At 35.9% G+C, this 6,000-nt stretch overlaps 1 pseudogene; it reads right to left on the bottom strand.

Annotated features, from left to right (window-relative positions):
• Positions 1 to 5,426: 5,426 nt before the first annotated feature.
• Positions 5,427 to 5,910, bottom strand: LOC115305114 (annotated as a pseudogene).
• Between the last annotated feature and the right edge of the window lie 90 nt (positions 5,911 to 6,000).

Raw genomic sequence — 6,000 nt, 5'->3', positions numbered from 1 at the left:
AAAAAAAAAGACAACCCTATAATCCATTTTCCAGCTTGATTTTTACCTTCCTGAATTGCTTCAAAGACTATTTCTAGTCAGATTGTATTAGGACCCAAACATTAAAACATATCTATAGAACAACCATATTCAGAGAAGTTTAGCTTCTTGCTTTTTCCTTCCAAAAGAGGCAGGATCTCCTTTCCTCATATGCAAGTATTTAATTTTTTTATGACTTAGCATTCCATATTTTAAATATGAGCAAAGATACACATACCTATATTCATAATACCTTCCCATTTTTCAGATATATAATAGCATATTTACATTTTCTTCTACAGTTTTTGATGTAATATATTTTGTCAGTTTGCTTCTTAACATCAGAGTATTTAAATTTATTTCCTCACGTCTTTATTGACTTTGTTTCATATATATTAATTTTTTTACTTAAATAGTTTTTCTTTTTTTAGTTGATGTATAATTGGCATACAATGTTATATTAGTTTTAGGTGTGCAACGTATTGATTTGGCAAGTCTGTATAATACTCACTGCTCATCATAATTAGTATAATCACCATCTGTCACCATACAGCGTTACTATAATATCACTGACTGTGGTGTAGTCTACATTTCTGTGAGTTATTTATTTTATAACTGAAAGGGAGGTTTGTGTCTCAATCTATTTCAACCTTTACCTATTTCACCCATTCCAGTCCACTTCCCCTCTGACAACCACCAGTTTATTCTGTATTTAAGAATCAGTTTTTTGTTTATTTTCAGATTCCATATATGTGAAATTATTTAGTATTTGTCTTTCTCTGTCTGACCTCTTGCACTTAAAATAACAGTCTCCAGGGGTCCATCCATGTTGTTGCAAATGGCAGAATCTTATTCATTTTATGGCTAACCTTGTTTTATATATACATAGCACATCTTATCCATTCATCTCTTGATGGACATTTGCTTCCTTATCTTGACAATTATAAGTGACGCTGCCATAAGCAAAGGAGTGCAGATATTTTTCTGAACTATTGTTTTCATTTTCTTTGAGTAAATTACTGGATTTACAGTAATGGAATTAAGGGATCATATAGTATTTCTATTTTTAACTTTCTGAGGAAACGGCTATACTGGTTTCCACAGTGATTGCACCAATTAACATTCTCTCCAATAGTGCAAAAGGGTTTCCTTTTCTCCACAACCTCATCAACACTTGTGATATACTGTCATTTTGATTCTAGATATTCTGACAGATGTGGTTTTGATTTGCTTTGCTTTGATTTCCCTGGCAATTAATGATGTTGAGCATCTTTTCAGGTGTCTGTTGGTTAGCCGTATGTTTTCTTCGGGAAAATGTCTATGTAGGTCCTCTGCCATTTTTTAATTGGATTATTTTTTGATGTTGAGTTGTATAAGTTCTTTACATATTTTGGATATTGACTTTTTATTGGATATATCATTTGCAAATAACTTGTCCCATTCAGTGGGTTGCCTTTTTTTTTTTCCTCATCAATGGTTTCCTTCACTGTGCAAAAGCTTTATATTTTGGTGTAGTCCCTCCCAATAGTTTATTTTTCCTTTTATTTCCTATGCCTGAGGAGACATATCCATAAATATGTCGCTAAGGCCAATTTCCAAGAGATTGCTGCCTGTGTTCTCTTTTAGGCGCTTTATGGTCTTGGGTCTCACACTTAGGTCTTTAATCCATTTTGAATTTATTTTTCTGTATTGTTTAAGAAAGTAGTCCAGTTTCATTCTTTTACATGTAGCTGTCCATTTTTCCCAGAACCGCTTATTGCAAAGATTGTCTTTTCCCTATTGTATTTTCTTGCTTCTTTTGTCACAGATTAATTGACCTTGTAGGTGTAAGTTTATTTCTAGTCTCTCTATCCTGTTCCATTGATCTATGTATCTATTTTTTTGTGCTAGCCCCACAGTGTTTTGATTACTATAGATTTGTAGTATATCTTGAAATGTAGGATTGTGATACTTCCAGCTTTGTTCTTATTTCTTGAGACTGCTTTGGCTATTTGGGAATCTTTTGTGGTTCAATACAAATTTTAGGATTATTTGTCCTTCTGTGAAAAATGCTATTGGTATTTTGATAGAGATTGCATTGAATGTATAGAATATTCTGGATATTATGAACATGTTAACAAGACTAGTTCTTCCAATCCATGAGCATGGGGTATCTCTCCATTTGTTTGTGTCATCTTCAGTTTCTTTCATAAATGTTTTACTGTTTTCAGTGTAAGTCTTTTAGCACTTTAGTTAAATTTATTCCCAGGCATTTGATTCTTCTTGCTGGAATTGTAAATGAGGTTGTTTTCTTATTTCTCTTTCTGCTACTTTATTATTGATGCATAGAAGTGCAATAGATTTCTGTATATTTTATATCCTGAAACTTTTTGCATTAGAACTTTTAATTTCTACTAGGCTTATGGTGAAATCTTCAGGGTTTTCTTTATCTAATCTTTATCTATCTGTGTCTATATCTATCTATATATGTACATAATACCATGTCAACTGCAAATACTCACAGGTTTACTTCTTTCTTACCAATTTGGATGCTTTTTATTTCTTTTTATTCTCTGATTGCTGCAGCTACGGCTCCCTGTGTTGAATAAAAGTTGTGAGAATGGGCATCTTTGTCATGTATCTGATTTTTGAGGAAAAGATTTCAGTTTTCACCATTGAGAATAATGTTATCCATTGGTCTTTCCATATATGTCTTTTATTAAGTTCAGGAATATTCCCTCTAAACTCACTTTGTTGAGAACTTTCATCATGAATGGGTATTGTACTTTGTCAAAGGCTTTTTATGCATCTCTTTAGGTGACCATATTATTTTTCTCCTTCCTCTTGTTAATGTGATGTATCATGATTGATTTGCAAATTGTGAACTACACTTGTATCCCTACAATAAATCCCACTTGACTATGGAAAATGATTTTCTTAATCATTGGATTAAAACGTTGGATTCCGTTTCCTAATATTTTGCTGAAGGTTTTTACATTTATGTTCATTAGAGATATTGGCCTGTAGTTTTCTTTTTTGTAGTGCCTTTTTTTGGTTTTGGTATCGGGATAATTCTGGCCTTGTTGAATGAATTTGGAAGTTTTCCTTCCTTTTCTATTTTTTGGAATAGTTTGAAAAGAATAGGCATTAACTCTTCTTTAAATGTTTGGTAGAATTCATCTGTGAAGCCATCTGGTCCTGCATTTTTGTTTGTTGGGAATTTTTTGATTATCAATTCAGTTTTATTACTAGTAACTCATCTGTTCACATTTTTATTTATTCCTGATTCATTTTTTTGAAGATTGTATGTTTCTAGGAATTTATCCATTTCTTCTATCCATTCTTCCAATTTTTAATATAATTTTGTACTCTCTTATAGTCCTTTGCATTTTGGTGGTGTTGGTTGTTATTTCTTCTCCATTTCTGATTTTTTTTTTGAGTCCTCTCTTTTTTTCTTGATGAGTCTGACTAAAGATTTATCACTTTTGTTTAGCTTTTCAAAGAACCACCTTTTGATTTTATTGATCTTTTTGTTGTTGTTTTAGTCTCTATTTTATTTATTTCTGCTTTAATCTTTATTATTTCCTACCTTCTACTAGCTTTGGGCTTTGTTCTTCTTTTTCTAGCTACTTTAGAGGTAAGGTTAGGTAGTTTGAGATTTTTCTTGTTTTTTGATATCGGCTTGTATTGCTACACATTTCCCTCTTAGAACTGTTTTTGCTGGATCTCAAAGATTTTGGTCTATGTGTTTTGTTTCATTTGTCTCCATGTATTTTAAAATTTCTTTGATTTCTTTATTGAGTCATTGGTTTATAATAGCATGTTACTTGGCCTCCATGTTTTTCAGTTTTTTCTAACTGTGAGGAATGTGGTTAATTAGGCAGAGCAACAGAAAGTGTGTGTGTGTGTGTTTGGTTGAGCGGGTGAGGTGAGGAGGAAGGTCAGCATTAGTCAACGGATAGTACTGGTGATCTGGTGAGACAATGATGTTAAGAAAATTTATAGTTTAGGAATATCTAAAATATTTCAAAAACTATAAAGCTGCAACACATGATTTTTACTCGTAATTACTAGAAAAACAGGAAAGTGCTTATTAGCTTTCAATGAAGTAACAAGGGAACAGGAATGCACTTTTACTAATCTACAAAAAAAATATAATGCATTATCAGAAAGATTTTATAACATAAGGAGGCATATTGTTCTGTAAGAAGGGGTTCTATAAAAAAAAGCACTAAGCAACTATGAGAATGACCAGTTCAAAGACGAATTAAATGCCTGATCTCAGGAGGGATGGCAGGTCTAAGAAAAAAAAGCTTCAAACACTTAGTGATGATACTAACCTTTCATCATTCACTGCATCTGACAGAAATTAACCTTTTAAGATTTTACCCGTGACACTTTGACTCAGTTTAATAATGATGTGCACAGTGTAGTGTAAATTAACTTCCATGTTTTGTCAGAACTGTGTCCTCATCCTCTGACCGCCTCCTGGACAGCACTTGCTCGCCCGGGGGGGACACAGCCACAGTGGACCCCTCATCACAGGGAACGGAGTCAGTGGGCGGTTCCAAATCCTAGCAAAAGCTAATACACTAACTTACTACAAAATCAAAAAGTTTAATCCAGAGAGCAGAGTCATTACCCCTTGTTCCACGACGACACACAGCACGGTGTTGGGGCGGACACAGGCTGTGACAGGTGGCAATACTCAGGAAAAAGGTTGTGCGGTTCTCCCGTCAGAGACTAGTGAGCTGGTGTCTGTGTTTCCAAACTTGAGATGCGGCAGTGTCTTCTCAAAGACAAAGGTCTTAAAAGGTTTAGTGCTTAGTATTCTCAGCACAACAGTGCAATTTAGTTCACAAGGTTATTTTGGCAACTCTTAATCTGAACAAAAGTAGGGGCTTTTGAAAAATAAGGTTTTAAGAAAGCTTTCCATTTTAGGGATACATTTTAATATAATATGAAAGTTTGAAGTCTTTTTTTAAAATTTTTTGATGTTTTTTTTTAACTTTATTTTTGAGAGACAGAGAGAGACAGGGGAGGGTCAGAGAGAGAGGGAGACACAGAATCTGAAGCAGGCTCCAGGCTTTGAGCTGTCAGCGGGGCTCGAACCCACGAACCGTGAGATCATGACCTGAGCCGAAGCAGGACGCCCACCAGACGGAGCCACCCAGGTGCCCCTGAAAGTTTGAAGTCTTAAACTTTAAACAAATAAAATCTAAAAATTACTGATCGATTCAAAATGGTTTTATGGAAAAACCAATCTGTAACAAAAACTTGGCATTGAGTGTGAAGGCTCCATTTTTGAGCAAAGAGTACAAAGGTTCTGAGAGGGACAGGGCAGGAGCGGGGCCCAGACATTCACATCTGGGCAGGCATCTTTTCTTCCTCTTCTTGAGGAAGGGGGTCAGAAAACCGCTCGAACAGCTTCACCAAACACTCTCAAGGCACTCCAGGTATTTTATAGCACCGTCTAACTCGCCATGGCCAAACCCTGCCAGTAGGTGATAGGAGTCCGTTTCTTCTCCTTCAGTTTCTTAATCATGTCTTTGTTGTCCCTGAGGTCAAGTATAGTCCCCACTTAGATGATGGGGGGGTGGGGGTTGGGACAGTGGTGTTACACTTCAGGGTATCACTTGCTTGAACATTTTCTAATGACGCAGGACTCACAAGAGAAAAGCAAATTAAGAATATGTCTGTTTGCTGATAGGATCAGGGATGTAATCTGTCATAATCTTCTTGTCTAGCTGTATCCCATCAGCCCAGATTCACTGGGTTTCCATCCACCATAACATTGTCAAAATAGTTGTCAAAGACCATGGAGATATATTCTCCAGGAAAGGCACTAACTAATCAGTAGGCACATTTTACTACAGCTCTCTCTCCCACCATCGCCCATTTGATGGCTTGCATCTGGGCGGCTTGCTGGGCTTCGGTGGCCTTGGGGCATGGCAGGCAGGCAGATGGGCAGACGGCTGAGGGTGGCTGGGTGAGGGGTGCCAG

The sequence above is a fragment of the Suricata suricatta genome, chromosome 10, assembly GCF_006229205.1.
Source record: "Suricata suricatta isolate VVHF042 chromosome 10, meerkat_22Aug2017_6uvM2_HiC, whole genome shotgun sequence".
NCBI lineage: Eukaryota > Metazoa > Chordata > Mammalia > Carnivora > Herpestidae > Suricata > Suricata suricatta.
Note: the sequence above shows the minus strand (reverse complement) of the source record. Positions and strands in the feature narration are given on the sequence as shown.